Below are 19,719 nucleotides of genomic sequence, written 5' to 3'. Positions count from 1 at the left end.
TAGGCATAGGTAGATACAGTGTGCCTCCTTGCACAACCAAAAGGACAACAATGATTTAAAAACAAACAAACAAACAAACAAAAAAACAATCAGAACTGACAGAAAGTTGAACTATGTGAAAGTTCAACAACCAAAGAGTTAAAGAAGACACATTCATCCAGACCAGTAGGAGGGGTGGAGACAGGTGTGCAGAGAGGACTCCTGGCAGAGCAGTGGGTGGAGGACCAGGACAGGCAAGGCGGTGGCTGGAGGACCCAGTGCTGGATTGTGAAGCAGGGCTCACAAGGCGGCAGCTGGCTGGAAAGGCTGTGGCAGCAGCTGGTGGAGCAGGTGGTCCCACATTCACATGCAGGTAAACTGGGAGGAACAACTGGGGAGTGAGACAGACCGCACAACCCAGATCTCTAGTGCAGGGAAAATAAAGCCTAAAACCACTGATTGAAAACACCTGTGGGGGTTGTGGCAGTGGGAGAAACTCCCAGCCTCACAAGAGAGCTCATTGAAGAGACCCACAGGGTCCTAGAATGTACACAAACCCACCCACACAGGAATCAGTACCAGAAGGACCCAGAGCCCAATTTGCTTTTGAGAAACAGAGGAAGTGACTGAAATCTGTTAGAGAGTGGAACAAGTGCCATTGTTCCCTCTTGGACCACCTCCGCACACACAGCATTACAACCCAGCAACTGGGCTGCCCCATCCTGGTGAACACCTAAAGCTCAGCCCCTCATTACATAACAGGCACATCAAGACAAAAAAAAATTGCCCAAATGAAAGAATAGATCAATGCTCCAGAAAAAATAACACTAAGATGAAGAGATAGCCAACCTCTTAGATGCACAGTTCAAAGCACTGGTGATCAGGATGCTCACAGAATTGGTTGCATTTGGTCACAAATTAGATGAAAAAATGAAGGCTATGCTAAGCAAAATAAAGGAAAATGTACAGGGAACCAACAGTGATGGGAAGGAACCTGGGACTCAAATCAATGGTGTGGACCAGAAGAAAGAAAGAAACATCCAACCAGAAAAGAATGAAAAAACAAGAATTCAAAAAAATGAGGAGAAGCTTAGGAACCTCCAGGACAACTTTAAATATTCCAACATCCAAATCACAGGGGTTCTGGAAGGAGAAGAGCAAGAGCAACAAAATGAAAACTTATTTGAACAAATAATGAAGGAGAACTTCCCCAATCTGGCAAAGGAAATAGGCTTCCAGGAAGTCCAGGAAGCTCAGAGAGTCCCAAAGAAGTTGGACCCAAGGAGGAACATACCAAGGCATATCATAATTTCATTACCCAAGATTAAAATTATAGAGAGAATCCTAGAAGCAGCAAGAGAAAAGGAGACAGTAACTTACAAAGGAGTCCCCATCAGACTGTCAGCTGATTTCTCAAAAGAGACCTTATAGGCAGGAAGGGACTGGAAAGAAGTATTCCAAGTCATCAAAGGCAAGGACCTACATCTAAGATTGCTCTATCCAGAAAAGCTATCATTCAGAATGGAAGGGCAGATAAAGTGTTTCTCAGATAAGGTCAAGTTAAAGGAGTTCATCATTACCAAGCCCTTATTATATGAAATGTTAAAGGGACTGATCTATGAAAAAGAAGATAAAAAATATGAACAGTAAAATGATAGCAAACTCACAATTATTAACAACCACACCTAAAACAAAAGCAAACAACTAGAACAGGAACAGAACCACAGAAATGGAGATCACATGGGGGGGTTAACAACAGGGGAATGGGAGGAGGAAAGGCAGGGAAGGTACAGAGAATAAGTAGCACAGATGGTAGGTAGAAAATAGACGGGGCGGGAGGGCAGTAACAATAGTATGGGAAATGTAGAAGCCAAAGAACTTATATATGACCCATGGACATGAACTAAAAGGGGGGAATATGGGTGGGAGGGGGTGTGCAGGGCAGAGGGGAGTGAAGGGGGGGAAATGGGACAACTGTAATAGCATAATCAATAAAATATGTTAAAATAAATAAATAAATAAAATCTTTTTAAAAACAGAGCAGATGTACAATCTCACTGTCTATTTATTAGAGAAATGCAAATCAAAACTACAATGAGATACCACCTCACTTCTGTTAGGGTGGCTGTTATCAACAAGACAAGAGATACCAAGTGTTAGAGACGTGGAGAAAATGGAACCCCCATTCACTGCTGGTTGGAATGTAGACTGGTACAGCCACTGTGGAAAACAGTCTGTCAGTTCCTCAAAAATTTAAGAATAAAGTTACCACATGATCCAGCAATCCCCCTCCTGTCTACCCGAAAACTCCAACACATGTATTCATGAAGGCATGTGCACACCTCTGTCACTGCAGCATCATTCACAGTGGCCGAGACAGGGAGACAATCAAGGTGTCCTTTCATGAAGGACTGGATGAAAAGGATGTGGCTCATATTCATAATGGAATACTCCTCAGCCACAAGAAAACACACATACTGCCATTTGCAACAACGTGGATGAACCTCCAGAATATTATGCTAAGTGAAATAAGTCAGTCATAAAAATTTAAGAACCATATGACCCTACTCACATGTGGGATATAACACTGAAACTCATGGACACAGACAGCAGTGTGGTGGTTGCCAAAGGCAAGGGAGTGGGGGTGCAAGGGGCTAATATCTGGTGACCAAGATGGTTTGACTGTAGGTGGTTGGTGTACAGAGCAATATATGGTTTATTATCACAGAAATGAACACTTGAAACCTATTTGATCCTATTAACAATTGACATCCCAAAAAAATTAGTTAAAAAAATTTTTAAAGAAGGTGAAAAATAGACATTTGCAAACAAACCAAAGCCAAGATAGCTTTCCACGAACAAATCCTTACTAAGGGAATCCTAAAGGATGTTTCTCAGGAAAAAGGAAAGTGACCCCATGTGGAAGGTGTGAGATGCAAGATGAAATGATCCACCAACACACGTCCGAGGCACATCTGGATAACCCAAACCAAAGACTGGGAGATAAAGCAGCAATAACAATGTCCAAAGTGGGGGGGGGGCGGGGGTATTTAAAAACAGAGAGAACTAAAAGCCAACACCAACAGCAAGTAAGAGTGCTGAAGCACCCGAAGGTCCTAGTGTCATTCACAAGGAGGTGAAGGCAGCACTACCCCTGCCCTCCTGGTTAAAGTGCTGAATTACTTCTGGACTCATCAGGAAAGAGGAATCCTCCAGTTTCTTGAGACCACAAGTGACCTGACAACAACGCGCAGTATTGCCCACAGAAGCACAGAACGGAGTCTGCGCCTGTGCCAGCACAGACAGGGTGGCTGAGGCAGCATCTCTGCTCCTCCCCCGGAGTGGGCAGCAGAGTCTGAGCCCATGGGCAGCAGGAGCAGTGTTGGGGGCAGGAGCTGCGGCTCAGGCTGTCCAGTCCAGGCCATGAGAGACATCAGATGCACAGCCAGCCAGTGCTGGCTGCCAGACGCCTCATGCCTGTCAACTTAGTGCCACAGTGAGAAGGACCTGATGCGGTTCCCCTGTCAATCAGGACTCAGACAGGAACTTTATTGAATTATGATAGAATGATTTATTAAACAATCCATGTTCTAGCTTATGCCATAAGGTAAGCACCCTTATGATATGCATAGGTTAGGTAATATAGGAAGATATATTTCTAATGTTTCATTTACAGTCGTGCACCTATAACAACCATTTGCTCATTGACAGACGACATATACGAGGGAGGCCTTCCCTGGAGCCTAGCTGTGCAGCAGGCTGTGCCATCTAGGTCTGTGCACGTGCACTCTCTGAAGTTCACACAATGACAAAATTGCCAAAAAGTGCATTTCTCAGAGTGCATCCCTGTGGTTAAGCAGCATGTGACTCTATAGACTGATGTATTAATTATGCTTCCACTCCAGTATTTAAATATATTTAGTATCACTTCTATGTATAGGAATTGATTTACTTCAGAATTTAAGTATACACTTTAAAATATTCGAGTCCTCAGTCAAAAAATATATGTATTAAGGACAATCATTCAGAAACTAGTAGAAAGAAAAACAGATGAAAAACTAAAGAAAAGAGCTGTCCAGACCCAGGGGAGGCTCCTGTGTTGAAGCCACAAGGTCTAGTGATCAATTCAAGCTGCTCCTCAGGAGGAGCAGAGGCCAGTCCCCAGGGGAGAGACTCAAGGGTCCGGGGGTGTCTGGCTTGACAGACAGCATCACTAGGAAAAGTTAACTGGGGAAGACTTGGGAGTAAACAGTGGGGAGGGAGGCATAAGGTAGCTCAGGCACTGTAGAGGCCCATTCACAGGGGAAAGTTGAGGAGCAGGTGCTGAGGGCTCTGACAACAAGCTGAGACAGGTAACTTCCTCCCACCTGACCATCTATAGACTGATGAATAAGCCTCCACAACAAACATCCTGCTCCTTCTATAACGTGTCAAAGGCACTTTGGCCTGGACATCTCCAGGGCCCTTTCAGGACACAGACACTTGGCCAATGGAGTCATTATGTTCAGCTCTGACCATCATTGAGAGAACCTGGCCTACTCTTGGCCTGGGAAGCTTGGGGCTATACCACCACTTCCTGCTCACACCAGGGTGTTCCAGGAGGACAGACCTCCTGTGTGTAAGGCCTGGAGCCAAAATATAACAACAGGGTCTGAGAGGACGAATGTGCCTCAGCTCCTGCTCCCAGCCCCCCAGTCACACCACTGTCTCAAGGGTGGGTGAGCTGGCCCCTCCCTGTGATGAGGACACCCTAGCCTTGCCCTGCTCAGCCTTCTACCTCCATCTGATTGGCCTGAGAAATGAGATTTGCCCAAGTAAAAAGAACTTGTCCAACACAAGGAACTGAGCCTAAGCTTTTGGGACTGAAGGTCATATCAGGACAGGAATGAATTCACCAAGTGGTGGCACTTTCCTTTGATGGCCCCTGAGACTTGGCTCCTGATTACAACTGTGGACAATTACTGAGCACTCTTTGTCTGATATCGTGCAAGGCCGCTCCATGAATATTCATATCATCTTCATTTTCCTAATGACACAGTGAGTTACAAACTATGGCTTCCCTCATTATACAAAAGAAGAATCAAAGCACAGAGAGGTGAAGGTGCTGGACCAGAGGTGGGATTCTAACCCAGATATGTGACCACCAGGAAAAACAGATCCATGCACACTCACTGGGGTCTGCCCAAGCCCATGTCCACCAGCTTTCTCTAGGCCACATTCTGGGCCTCACCCTGTAACCAGACAGGACTTGTTTTCTTAGGATACTGCACAAAAATGCAGAGTCTCATTGCAGCTCACTGAGCCAGGCCCAGCCAGAAAACCAAGTCCTTTCGAGGTTTCCCTGTTGCCTCTGCCTTGGCTGAAGCTGCTGCTTTCCTGGAAACAAAGACCTCAGGGCCCAACAGTGGCCTCATTTAGGAATTGGGCACTGGCTGACTTTTTTGTAACTTCTTTGGTGAGATCCTACATAAAGTTCTTAACCCTCTCAGTCCCAGGCAAGCCACACAGTTGGTCACCACAGCAAGAAAGCCAGGTGGATGCACACACAGCACCTTCTAGAATTCAGCCAACAGTAGCAAGGCACAGAGTGCCTGCAAGGGCCTCAGACTGTGGTCAGAGTGTAGAGCTCTCGCCCAAGGCTCCGGAGGGCTCAAGGCTTAAATTCCTCCATCTGACACCTGAGGACGTTCTCATTGCCTGGAGAGCAAAGCGACCTCATCCACTGAGTGTCACCATGGCAATGTCAAGTACACCACCTCTTAGAGAAGCAACTGTGCAAAATATGGCAACTCACAGAAATGTTCACATCCTTTCACACACCTTTTGCCTCTCTTGGGATTTATCGATTCCAAGGTGCTACCCCAAGGGAAATGGAAAAGTTCTCTGCAGAAACATGTACACTGCAGGACGGTTTATCATAGAAGCAACCTCAGTGCTGAAACAAAAAGGGAGCGGTAAACCAGGGATGCTGCATTGCTAGCAGGGATCTTGTGCTGCAGTTCTTGGAAAGGTCTGCTGGGGCTTGTGGCCATTCAAACCAGCATGGGAAAGACAGGAGACAAAGCTCCTTGCTGTGATGGAAACAGGAAGAGGTGCTGCTACAGAGAAAGACTTATGAGACAGGGAAAGATGGTAATGACAGTTGTTCTGCTTGGAGAGATAAGAGGTAAATTCTTCTGCATTTCATCAGGCGGTGTACACCACAGTAGTAGTATTTTTCACACACAAAAAAGCAATTAATAAATGAGAAAACTTGAGTAGCAGTCTCCACAGCCCCTCAGGCAATTAAATCAGCAATGTTCCCATTGGTGCCCATGCAGAATGAGTGCCTGTGACCTTTCCTGTATATCCCTCAGATGTCCATAAACTTCCTGCAATGTAGCAGTCTCCTGGCAATGCAAGGATGGAGACAGGACTCCTGACACCTGGGCCAGTGTCTCTCCCACTACCAGCCTTCATCCCTCCAGCTCTCCCTGTGGCATCAAGGTTCACACCTGGTGCACTGGTCAGAGATCTAGGCTGCAGTCAAAGAAACCAAAACTGCTGACTTACTCAGAGAAGGAATGCCTAGATAGTATATTGAATAGCTCACAGTCATAGCAAATGACTAGGCAACCAGACAAAGAAAAAAAAAGGTGGTGAACAAAAATACTGAGAAGTCAAGGTTGTCACAAGTAAAATGGGGAGACATCTGCTGCAGACACAGCCCCTGCAGATCCCTCCTGCCACGGTGACTCCAGGACTCTTGAATCCATGGCTGCTGCCAAAAGAACCTCTGTCCTTTTACCTGTGTGTTACCACCTCCAGATCAAGGTCCTGGTTAGGAGCATTCACTTAGTCAAGTCCTGGTCACACACCTGTGTCATTTTTTCATGGTGGCTGCAGCTTCCCAAGTGGAAGACCAAGCTTGAGTCCTGCCAAGACCCACACAATGAGGGCGGAGCTGGTTCTTTCTAGAAGAGAAGGATTTGAAGGGTTCACCACAAATGCTCCACAAAGGTACACTAGCCATGTACACTCCATTCCCCACTCTAGTTTCTCCTTGCTTTTCTCTACCTGTGAGAAGTCAGCCTGCAAACTTCACTCAATAGACCTCATTGTTTCAGAATCCAGCACAGGTAACCATGGGTCAATACATTTCCCAGATCCAGGACCAGGGATTGAATATAGGTTTATATTGAGGGTTTATCAGAGGCGCTCCCTCTCTAGAGAACCTGTGCCAGCAGCTCCAATAAAAACCAGGCCCAGTCCTTCCACCTCTCCTAGCTGGTTTCCTCTGGGAGGCCACTGAGCCTGCACCTGAGGACCACACCTCCCCTGCAAAGCCTGACTCCATGAGGGCATTAAATCCTTGTTTCTCAAATTCATTCTTTTCAGGAAAAAATATGGACATGTCCTGGTTCCAAGTGGCCCACATGAAACAGGAGGGGATAGTCCTGGAGAAGCCAGCCAGGGTGGAGCCCCACTACGCAGTCCTGGAGAACCCCAGCTTCTCCCCCATCGGAGTTCTACTGAGAATTATCCACGCTGTCCTGCCCATTCCCATCACCTCCAATGTGCTGCTCTACCATCACCTGCAGCATGAGGAAGTGACCTTCCACCTCTACCTGATTCCCAATGACTGCTCCATTCGCAAGGTGGCACCAAACCAGAAAGGCCAGGCCAGAGTGGGCTGACAGAGACATGACAGGCACCCACACAGCCCCCTAGATGGGTCAGCTGGGCATAAGGATTAACCTCTTAAGAGCAGGAAAATTTAAAGAGATGAGTAATCCTGCCCCTCCTTAGCCATGGACTGGTCTCCTGGGCCCCTAAGGCCTCCCTCAGCCAGGTTCACTGCTCCCTCACTCACCATGGACACATCACTCATCAGGCGTCACTCACACTTCATCAGCCTCTCTCCAGGGTCAGAGGATGGGAGGGTTCCATACCCAGAACTGTTCCTTCCTCTATCCTCACTTCTTTTCTAGCCTTGCCATAATCTGGCCCTGCACATGGCAGAGGCAAACTGTGGGCCTCTCCAGGTAGCAGTCAGGGTGGGGCGGGGTGTGGGGGGTGCAGGTAAGCAGGGCATCAATATGCCATGGACGGTATAGCCTCCTCTGTACACAGAAACTTGTGGAAGCACCACCTCACTTTGCTCGGACAGGATTCCACAGGGCAGAATCTCTGAGCCAGATGCAGACCGTCCTCCCTGATCAGTGTTCTCTGTGCTCCTCAGGCCATAGATGATGAAGAAAAAAAGTTCCAATTTGTGCTACTACACAAGCCACCTCCGCTGAGCTCACTCTATGTGGGCTCCCGATACACTGTGTCTGCTTCACAGGAGATGGAAGTAATTTCTCAGGTGAGCAGCCCCAATGTTCCCCCTCCCTGAGGTCAGAGACCATGCTTGGAAATAGCTCTGGGGCAGGTCTCAGGCTTTCCCAGGACAGGCCCAGTTGGGGTACAGCTGACAGCTAGTGGGATTTGGGGTGAGAGGGAAGGCTTCAAAGATTGGGAAAAAGACAGCTGGTAGGAGTAAGGATTACATTCAGGACAAGAACAAGAACAGGGTGGACTTAGGGGAACTGAGAAGGGTTGGACTCCAGAGAATCGATGCTCTCCAAGTACAAGCGCCAGGAACACACCCATAGTGAACACACTTGGTCCGTTCTCATTGCAGCCTGAGAACACGCACCAATGGGAACCTTGGGCCTCTCAGGACAGGGTCTCAGGAAGAACCTATTTCTGATTTGGGACATGGCTGGGTAACCTGGGGGAAGTTCCAAGGAAATGGGGGTTTGCTCTCAACCTGCTGTTGTCAGAGGGCAGGGAAATTCAGTCGTTGAGAGCCTCAGTGACTTTGTCTCTGGGGAGGACAGACTCAGCCAGCACAAACCATAATTTATGAAGCAGCAGTCGCAAGTTCAGAGCGGTGGGATGGTGTTTGTCATTCTGTGGCCTGCACAGCACCCCGTCTGAAAGGGACACTTGGAGATTGTGTGTGTCCAGCAGGAGGACAGCACGGCCAGGGTGGCAGCACAGATTCATTTTAACAACACTGAGGTCCAGCTGTGAGCATCAGACCAGCTCCTGGACCTCGGGGGCTGCCTTTGTCCTCTCTGTCTCTACTTCTCACCAGAGGTGGAGGCAGTCTGGACACTGGACACTCAGCTGTGATATCCCCATTTTCACCGCAGCCCAGACTATGCTGCTCAGGGTCAGAGCGCCCACTGAAAGACAGTCTGTAATGGAACCAGCATCAATCTTTTCCCTCCTGTTCTCAGATGAGTCCTCAAACTCTCCTAAGTGGAGATGGCAGATGGAGTGGATGTGCAGTGGTCAGGAGGGAGTAATGTGTGTCCTTCCATTGGGGACACATGAATCCAAGGATGAATACCCTACAGTTTTCTGCTGTGTTGGTTGTTAACAAGGGAGGAGAGACATGACTCAGTCAATCAACAAACGTTTACCCACTACCAACTACATGCTGGCTGCAGTTGGGACAGTCACTGAACAAGACAGAGAAGGCCCGGACATGCTGGCTGCAGTTGGGACAGTCACTGAACAAGACAGAGAAGGCCCGGCCCTTGGGATCATGACACCCTGGTAGATTGAGCCCTAAATAAATAATTGAAGGATTAGTGACAAAAAACATAAAGCACTGTGGGAAAACACAGCAGACCATATGAGAATGTAACTCAGGCTACTATACACCAGGTCATCTGGGAAGTTGTGTCTTGGGAGGTGTCACTGAGGTAGCCACATCTGAGCTGAGACCATAATCTGGCCCTGCACATGGGCCAGATTGTAAGAGTGTGTAAGAGTGACAAGAAGGGTTCTGGTGGGGGGACATCTGTGGTAGAGTCCTACAGGAACAGAAGTAGAGGAGCAGGCACCCTTGACACCTCCATGTGACAAATTGGAGGTCAGTGTGGCAGAGCTCAATGACTGCAGCAAAGAGAGGAGGTGGATGGGGTCACACAACAGACAGAGGTCTCCTGGGGCCCATCGATCATGTTGCCCTGGTGTAGAGTTTGGCAATTTCTTCCACGTGTAATGACAATTTCTTAGAGGTCTGACTTGTAATACGAGAGCTATTTAGTTTCATGCAGATGCTTCTGGCTGCTGGGTAAGAATGAGTGATAAGAAGTTAGGAGTGAAAACAGAAAGTCAAAAGGCTATTGGTATAGGGCAGGCAGGAGCTGATGGAGGCTTGACTTGGGAGGTAGCAGTGGAGATGTGTTGGGAACCGCCCTACCTGGTATCAGAAGCTGTAACCCTCGCCTAGGCTAAGGCTGAGGGAATGACCTTGGACCATAAGCCACCAAGGAGACAAAAGCTTATGTCCCTGGCAGGAGCACCACTTCTGCTCCTTTTACTTCACTCTGCCTGGCCCCCAATGCTTGGTCGGTTAGCCAATGACGGGTAAGATTCCCCAAGGGGGGAACGATCTAAGACAGACACGATCACGTGGGAGGCCTCCGAGGAAGGACTTTGGGGGCTACAGCAAAAGGGGATGATGGATCCTCCCCCCTCGGCTTTGACACAGCCTGAGTCCTCATTGTCTGCGAGAAAATCCCCTAATCTCTTGGCTGCCTTACTTCTCTTGCTCCACCTAAGCCTGAAACAATGACAGAGGGTGATGCAGCCCTGTGCTGGAAAGGGCAGGTTCCCCGGGTGATCAGGCCTAAGAAAGAATATGTAAAAATCCTGTGAAAACTGCTTTGTTTAGAATGCTCTCAATTGAATGATAAGGGTCCAAGGAATAAGTAAATTTGTTCCTTAAAGTTTTTACAGCTCTTTAGCTATCTGACCCTGACTCAAAATAGGCCCTCAGAGTTCCTTGTTATTTTATCTTTACTTCCCAGCAATGAGTAATGAGCTTTACCTGAATTCCTGTGTAAAGGAACACAATAAAGGCCATTGAGGAAAAGGGTCTTGGCCCTTCTCCCCCCACAGAGATAAAGATTAGTTGATGGATTCAGGAACAGGTTGGAGGTAGAGCCAACAGGACTTGGTAGAGTCGTCCTGTTGGGAGAGAAAGGTAGGAGGTAGGTATGAGGCTTAAGTAGGAACATGAGTGCTCAGTGGGTGGCAGTGTCATCTAATGAGTTCAGGCTAACTACAGAGGGAACAGGTTTGAAATTCTCAGGATCCATCGAGAAAACAGGCTGTGGGCTGGAGAAATGAGGATTTGGGGTCATGATGGGGGAGACGAAGGGAGAAAGATCTGGTTTAGGGTGTGTGAGCACTACACTGCGGATGAGTCCTGACTCTTCCATGGGGCACCCAGCTGTGTCCTCTTTCTTCTGGGTCAGAATTGGTGGGAAAGGAGGAAAAGAGTAGAGCCTGAGTTGGTGATTAATTTCAGTACAGACCATCTAAGAGTTTCCCTGGGGCTGAGCAGGACCAAGAAGATGTCAGGTGGGAAGAGACCTGACTTGCAGGATGAATGGTGGCTCCTCACATGATATCTTCTCCTATAGGAACTGGAGCTGTGCTATCAGAGCCCTGTGGAAACCCAGCTTTTCTCTGAGTTACATGTTGGGCATTTGAGGTCAAAGATCAGGCTGTACCTAAGACACAAAGAAGATGGAACTCTGGTGTGGGAGGCCTTGGTGAAACCAGGTAAAGTCAAGATAAATGCAGGGAGCTCAGAAAGTAGTTATAATGTGTGTGTGTGTGTGTGTAAGAGAGAGAGAAAAAGAGTTTATATTATTCCAATTTGCTGATGAGAATAGCCCAGAGAAGTTAAAATTTCTAGTTACATAAAAATAGCATGACTAGAATTTAAACTGAAGATAATCTGACTCTGAACTCCATTCCCCCTCCCATGCACCTTCATGTCTCCACACTGCCCTGTATTAACATAGTTTGATACCCATAAAGCCTCTGGCAAATTTTCTCATAATGGATGGATGTGAGTTGAAAGAATAAGAATGGGATGATAATATGACTGTATGAATTAAGCCAAGTTTGGCAAGAGCAGATACTCTACCCAGGGTCCTTAAGCTTCCTCATGGTAGACAAGAATTAAATAATAAATTTTCAGAAATGAACCACACTTTACAATCCTTAAATGAGCACTGACTCCCACAAGAATGTACCCTAAACATTTCTTTAAGGTACAACTAACACTTTTCTACTGTTGAAATAGAAGTTGGATCTGCCTCCTGAGCTGCTACCACAGCTTCCCTGTGTGGAAAAAGGGAATGGGTTTTACTCAGTCTCATTTGGGCACATTCACAGGTGTGCACAAAACAGCCCCAGCATCAGACCTCGGTTTGAATCCCACTCTGGCACTTACTTGCTGGGTGATTTGGGGGAAATTACTTAACTCATTTGACTCTCCAGTTCCTCATTTATAAAATGAAGACCATAATATCTAACTTGTACTATTAAAGAAAAAATTAAACTACTGATGTATTGAATATGTTATCTCATGCTGTAGTTCTTCATACATAGAGTAATATTGTTATTTTCTCTCATAGTAAGCCAGTGTCTTCCTCTCTTCAGACTTAGTTCTGGCCCTTATAGCTGACAGAGGTTCTTACTCCATCCCCAGAGGAAAAACTTCAGATGCCTACAGAGTGACCCTGGCCTCTCTTAAGTCTCCTACTGTATAAGTTAAACACCTCTAATCCCATCCATCATTCCTCTTATATTCTGGTTTTTCAAAACTTTGTCATCCCAGTCACCTTGCTCAGTAGATGTGGCCATTTGAGGATGAGTCTGGATGGACTCTAAGACCATCCAGTCAGCATGGAGGACATGGAACTCCTTCTCTCTCCAACCACACGGACACAGTGCTCCCAGCACCAAGCAGGAGCTTCCCTGTGCTTGAGCCCACCTCCCACACTGTCCACTCACACTGAACTTGAGTGGCCCAAACTCCCAGGTGGTGTCCACAGGAGCTGCTATGGACTCATGCATCTTCTCCTTATGCAAGTAATTGTAATGCCCTTCACTCCTCATTACTGTTGTTTGTTTTTCAATTGAAATTAAAAATTATTCTCAGTGCTAAGATTTTCTTGATCTTGATTTCTGATTGTGATGCCAAAATCCAAAATAAACAGTGCAAGTCTACTGGGTACATCAGGGGAACATAATTGGGTGGAAATGGGGACAACTGTAATTGTACAATAATTTTTTAAAAAAGAAAATAAAACAGTACGAGTCTAGAAGGCCAAAAAAGAACAAGGAGGTCAACTTCAACTCAGAAAATGAGATCCCACAGTTGCAACTATCTACCAAGGACTCAGTTATTCCTCCCCCAGGGTTCCATTCAGGCCAACATTAAAGTAAAACATGTCTGCAGTGTTCAGGTAGAAATTATTCCCTCCCTCTCTCTTTCTCTATCTCTCTTATCACGGCCTCTGGGCCTCAATTTCCCCATATGCCTGAGCAATGGACTCACCTACAATCTTTCCCTAAATTCTGTTAGAATGAGTCTGTAGCTTGTTCTAAGAACCTAGTAATCTCAGCAGTGAGACACATGTCGCAGTTTAAAGGCTTCCTGTTTGTGTCAACAACTGCCACTGTTACAGAAGCTTCTTCCTGTCTGTTTTCCTCCAGGAGACCTCAGACCTGAAGCTACTCTGGTCCCTGCATTCCATACAGGTCAGTAGCAGCTGTTGGAGACCACAGGAGCCATGGCTGGTCTGGGGTGTGCTCTCTGCTCCTGGAGGGGAGGGAGAAGAGAAAGGAAGGGATCTTTTGCAAACTTTTCCAGGGATATGGCCTTGGAGAGTGGAGTGTGTCTCTGGGCAGAAATCCTTTCTTGTCTGTAATCTTGCCCTTGGAGATCCTGGCACCTTCCAAAGAACAACCTCAAATGCCTCCATCATGAACCCAACCCCACACTCAACTCCAGCAGAAGGCTGGGCTGGAAGCTGATATGAGGGGGGCAGAGGCATAGACCATGTATCTGGTGATCCATGTTTTCACAGGGTGGGGGCACCCAGGGAGGCAGAGAAGGTGAGTGAAGAATTAGAGGTGAGGTATCAGAAGTAGAGGCTGTAGTGGTAGTGGAAACTCTTCTTTATTTGTTGCCAACCTCACCTTCACCCCCAGATGCCCCAGCTCAGCTGCACTTTGTGGACCAGCATTGGGAGCAGTTAGTGGCTCGAGTGACTTCAGTGGACCGAGTCCTGGACAAGCTATATGGACAGGTGCTGAGCGGTGAGCAGTATCAGGAGGTACGTGCTAAGCACACCAATCCAGCCAAGATGAGGATGCCATTCAGCTTCAGGAACTCCTGGGACAAGAACTGCAAAGATAAACTCTATCAAGCCCTGAAGGAGTCTGACCCTCACCTGATTATGGATATCTGGGAGGGGTGGGGCCATGGAGGAGAACCATGAGGGCTCCTCACCTCACTGTGAGTCCTGACTCTCCTGACTGCTTTTAGGATCTCTGTTTCTTCACCTCTAAACAAATTGGCCTCTGACCTGCCTTCTATTATCAAGCTATGGAATATCGGTGATACACTTGCTGGGCATTACATGTCCATGCCCAGAAATGCCCCATGGGCACCCAGACTGCCTCCCTTGGCTTCTACAGGCCAGAGGTCCAGGTGGGATGGCAGCATCTCAGGAATGTTCATGTGCAGCTGGCAGGACACCTGCAAACCTTGTAGAAACCTCACCCACACTCCCCGTCCAGTGACCACCACAGCCAGGCTGAGAGCCCTCTCTGTGCCACTGATATGTGGGGAGAATTAGGGAGAAAATGCAGCTAGTACCTCTAATAGAGACAGACCATGGAAGTGGACATTTTGGAAGTTTTAATAGCTTGTAAATAAGGACAAAAACATATATTTTTTACTTGTCAACATTGAGCTTGGTTTTTCTGTTAGTTCAAGTTGTGCTTTGTGGTTGTTGAAGTTTAGCTGGATTCCTAGAGCCAGGAGAGGGTGAAGGAGGCTGCAGGGGGAATGGTGTCTAGGCCTCACTTCAATGACTTCTGCTGTGCACAGTCATTCCATGTCCTTGCAGCTGTTAGGCACCGCTGCCCAGTGCTCCCGGAGCACCCTGTGTCCCCCACCCCATCAGAACACTCAGCACGTGGCATTGTCCCGACAACTTTTCTCCTGGTCTCTCCACACTAGATGGTAAGCATCCTGAGGACAGGAACCATGTCTAAGCAGGTTATTGCCAGTGCCTAGGGCAGTTCCTGGAAGATAGTGGGTGTTAAGTGAGGGTTTATGAATAGGTAAATGATAAAGGACATTCCCCAAATATATCCTTTAATTCCCTTCCTGGCCACTATACTGTTCATGGAATTCAAAGACTTGACCCAATAATAATTCTCCCATTAGTAGGCTATCCCCTTTGGCCCCAGTGAATCAGTAATCTTAGAATTAAACCCGTTGGTGTTGAGTCATTTGCACCAATGTCATTCTCAACTGGTGAGAGCAAAGCTCCACTCAGTTTACCCCATTGCAATATACAGCAGCCCAAGTTTGTCATCCCTCCCCACTTTGTCCCCCTCCTCCCTCAGAGTCACTTCTCCTGCCACCTACCTGGGCCTCACCCACTCTCCTTACCCTCCACCATACAGCCAAAGGTTTCTATTCTATGGCCTCCCTGACTATGATGCTTGTTATGAGGGTTAAATGACATACATGTATGAGGTTGGTTCAGTGTTCGGCTCCAGCAGAATATGTAATGAGCTGTAGGCATCATCTTTCAGTTTCCCTGCTCACTGGGTGGGTACAGAGGTCAGCATATCCCAATGCTCCACAACTACCCCAAAAGAGAAATCAGAAGGGGTTAGGGCACAAACATCAAAAAATATTAATAACATTAAAGAAGGGAAAAGACAACCCCTGTGACAGCTGTCCCGACAGCTTCACGAACACCAGGCACTGGAGCCGCCTTGTAGACTCTGATACGTTGCTCAGGCCACATGCTCACATGCTCACACATTTAGCCGACTCTTCGGATCTTCCTAGGACTGAGGGAGCTCCTGAACTTTGGATCTGAGTCTCAGAGATGTCTGCTAATGAATGTGGGGTTTAGCGGGACACCTGTACTTGAAAAGAATGTTCTTTTCCTGAGATTCAGGGAGCTTTGGCTGCTTTCTGGTCCCAGGTAGGATGAGCCTGTGCAGAAGCAGAAATATCACAAGGACTCTGCACTCAGGACTCTGGCACTCCTCCTCCAAGGACAAGGAAGCAGCACAATGAATTGCTATTTAAATGTAAACCAGACCAGCTGCCCTGTGGGCAGTTTTCTGCTACATGTGGCAGGAATATGACCGCATTCTGAATTTGAAGTCCTCATGTTATTAGGAGACAAAAGATATGCCAGTATGTCACAGAGCTTATTTCCTCACCAAACAGCCAGAGCCCTCATGTAAGTGCATGAGAAGCATGGAAGAACATTCTCAGGACAAACATATTTGCCTTGCACTGGGCATCACATTGCACAGGACAGAGCCCATGTATACATTCTAGTTTACTTCATTCTCAAGGTCAAATCCAGATCCTCCTAAAGAAGCTCTGCTCTTCTCCACAGGAAGCTAATGGTGGGGCCTGGTTGCTCGGGGCCTGTCCCAGACACTGTCCTCCAAGTTTTAACTCCCAGCTGGGGCTGTGATGGCTCTCGGGGCCACAGGTTCACAGGGTCATGGCAGGCAGGGTGTCTGGGTCAGCCTCCCTTTCCTGCCACGCCACCTCTGTTGAGGCAGGTCAGTGAGAACCTAGAAAAACTCCTTGACAGTGGAATGAGGGAAACAGAGAGAAAGCAGTTAAATGAACAGCTGAGCAATTAAAGCCAGATAAGAAATCACAAGTTCCTACCCTCCCTAACCAAAGCCACTTTGGAGCAGATGGTTCACATCTCTCCTCCCCAACCAGACACTGGGTACCTTGAATCACCCTAGTCAGGGAGAGAGATAGCACAGACCCAGTGTGTGCCATTAGTGACAGTGAAACCCCAAGATGAATAAAATCAGGAGAATTTAAAAAGTCCAATCATATTCAGACAAATGCAACATAGAGAGGAAGCTGAGCAGAGAATGACCCCACACCCCACTATTCCTCACTTTGGTGCATCAGCATATTATAGGACACACCTGGGAAGCTGATGAATGTTGTGATTGAGACCTCCCCTAAAACTCTCTTCTGCAGAAAAACATAAATACCCTCAAGGCTAAAGACCCAGTGTGCACCCTTCACCTTCTACCACTTTTACTCAGGCACATAATTTTACATTCTTTCTCCAAAGCTCAGAAAACCTCCTTTGGCCCAGGGAGCCAAAGCAGCCCCACCTGGGCTCCACACTGTTACCCTGACTTCCTTTCCTGAGTCTAGGGAGCCCAGTCTGGACTCAGTGCTGTTACTGTGTTTGAGCTTCCATCTTTTTTAAAAAATATATTTTATTGATTATTCTATTACTATTGTCCCATTTCCCCCCTTCACTCCCCTCCACCCTGTACACCCTCTCCCACCCACTTCCCCCCCTTTAGTTCATGTCCATGTTTCATACTTATAAGTTCTTCAGCTTCTTCATTTCTCATACTATTCTTACCCTCCCCCTGTCTATTTCCTACCTACAATCTATGCTACTTATTCTCTGTACCTTTTCCCCCTCTCTCCTCCTCCCTCTCCCCTGTTGCTAACCCTCCATGTGTTCCATTTCTGTGGTTCTGTTCCTGTTCTAGTTGTTTGCTTAGTTTCTTTTGGTTTTGCTTTAGGTGTGGTTGTTAATAATCGTGAGTTTCCTGTCCTTTTACTATACATGTTTTTTTTTAATCTTCTTTTCTTAGATAAGTCCCTTTAACATTTCATAAAATAAGGGCTTGGTGATGATGAACTCCTTTAACTTGACCTTATCTGAGAAGCACTTTATCTGCCCTTCCATTCTGAATGAAAGCTTTGCTGGATAGAGCAATCTTGGATGTAGGTCCTTGGCTTCGATGACTTGGAATTCTTCTTTCCAGCCCCTTCTTGCCTGTAAGGTCTCTTTTGAGAAATCAGCTGACAGTCTGATGGGAACCCTTTATAGGTAATTCTCTCCTTTTGCCTTGCTGCTTTTAAGATTTTCTCCTTATCTTTAATCTTGGGCCAAGGTAATTATGATGTACCTTGGTGTGTTCCTCCTTGGGTCCAACTTCTTTGGGACTCTCTGAGCTTCCTGCACCTCCTGAAAGTCTATTTCCTTTGCCAGAATGGGGAAGTTCTCCTTCATTATTTGTTCAAATAACTTTTCACTTGTTGCTCTTCCTTTTCTCCTTCTGATACCCGTATAATTTGGATGTTGGGATGTTTAAAAATGTCCTGGAGGTTCCTAAGCCTCGCCTCACATTTTTTTGAATTCTTATTTTTTTATTCTTTTCTGATTGAATATTTCTTTCCTCCTTCTGGTCCATTCCATTGATTTGAGTCCCAGTTTCCTTCCCATCACTATTGGTTCCCTGTACATTTTCCTTTATTTCACTTAGCATAGCCTTCATTTTTTCATCTAATTTGTGACTAAATTCAACCAATTCTGTGAGCATCCTGATTACCAGTGTTTTGAACTGTGCATCTGACAGGTTGGCTATCTCTTCATTACTTAGTTGTATTTTTTCTGGAGCTTTGGTCTGTTCTTTCCTTTGGGCCATTTTTTTTTGTCTTGACACACCTGTGACATAGTGAGGGGCAGAGCTTTAGGTGTTCACCAGGGTGGGGCAACCCAGTTGCTGGGTTGTGATGCTGTATGTGGGGCAAGGGTTGGAGAAGGAATAATGGTGCTTGCTCCACTCTCTGCCAGATTTCAGTCACTTTCCCCAATTCCCCCAAGCAAATTGGGCCCTTCTGGTGCTGATTCCCATGTGGGTGGGTTTGTGTACGTTCGAGGACCCTGTGGGTCTCTCCTACATACTCTCCTGTGAGGCTTGGAGTTTCTCCCAGCAACCCAACCCCCACAGGTGTTTTCAACTGGTGTTTTGAGGCTTTATTTCCCCACGTTGGGACCCTGGGTTGCTCAGTCTGTCTTGCTCCTCAGTTTCACCTGGTTTATCTGCGTGTGAATGTGGGACCATCTGGTCAGCCAGACTCCTTGTGCACTGTGCCTTGCTCCACAATCCACCACTTCGCTGGGTCTGCCAGCTGCTGCCTTTAGCACCCGAGGTCCACCAGCCACTGCTTTGCCACTACCCCCTCAGCCTGGTTGCTCAACTCCACCTCTCCTACGGGCTGGATGAATGTGCCTACTTTAACTCCTTGGTTGTTGGACTTCCATACTGTTTGATATTCTGTCAGTTCTGGTTATGTTTTTAAATGTTTTTTGTCCTTATTTTGACTGTGTGAGGAGGCACAGTGTATATACCTATGGCTCCATCCTTAAGGAGAATCTTTAAAGTAGAGGATTTCAAGCTTGTCAGACAATAGAATGCCTTCTTGGATTTTAGAATAGGCTTTAAAGAAATTCCTACAGCATGAAAAACTTTGGCCACCAGAACAAAACCTTAACTTAGTCCAACTGCCAGAAAACATATTTGAATCTATAATTTTACCTTTGTTTTGTATGATTGTGATGTCTGTTTATGTATGTCTCTGTTTGTATATTACAGATAAGGTATATTTTGCCACCAGGTAGTATTGCCAACATATATTCATAAATTCACATTTAATTGTAAAAGGGCCCTGTTTCACTGGCTTAACACAAATGAGTTCTCAAAGCATCTGAAGAAATAACAGAAAGTAGCACAATTGCTTTTCAGGCACATGAGATCTAGGACTCATCTTTCATAAACAAAAACTAGCTT

General features: G+C 46.7%; 1 protein-coding gene and 1 long non-coding RNA gene across 2 annotated transcripts in view; both read left to right on the top strand.

Annotated features, from left to right (window-relative positions):
- Nucleotides 1-19,719, top strand: part of LOC114515347 (NACHT, LRR and PYD domains-containing protein 1-like) — a 233,377-nt gene that overhangs the window by 84,786 nt on the left and 128,872 nt on the right. The gene's annotated exons all lie outside the window — the stretch shown is intronic.
- LOC114515349 lies at nucleotides 11,486-15,240 on the top strand. The gene is made up of 3 exons (XR_004904784.1): nucleotides 11,486-11,592; nucleotides 13,540-13,584; nucleotides 14,038-15,240. It is a non-coding gene; the product is annotated as an uncharacterized LOC114515349 (long non-coding RNA).

The sequence above is a fragment of the Phyllostomus discolor genome, chromosome 8, assembly GCF_004126475.2.
Source record: "Phyllostomus discolor isolate MPI-MPIP mPhyDis1 chromosome 8, mPhyDis1.pri.v3, whole genome shotgun sequence".
NCBI lineage: Eukaryota > Metazoa > Chordata > Mammalia > Chiroptera > Phyllostomidae > Phyllostomus > Phyllostomus discolor.
Note: the sequence above shows the minus strand (reverse complement) of the source record. Positions and strands in the feature narration are given on the sequence as shown.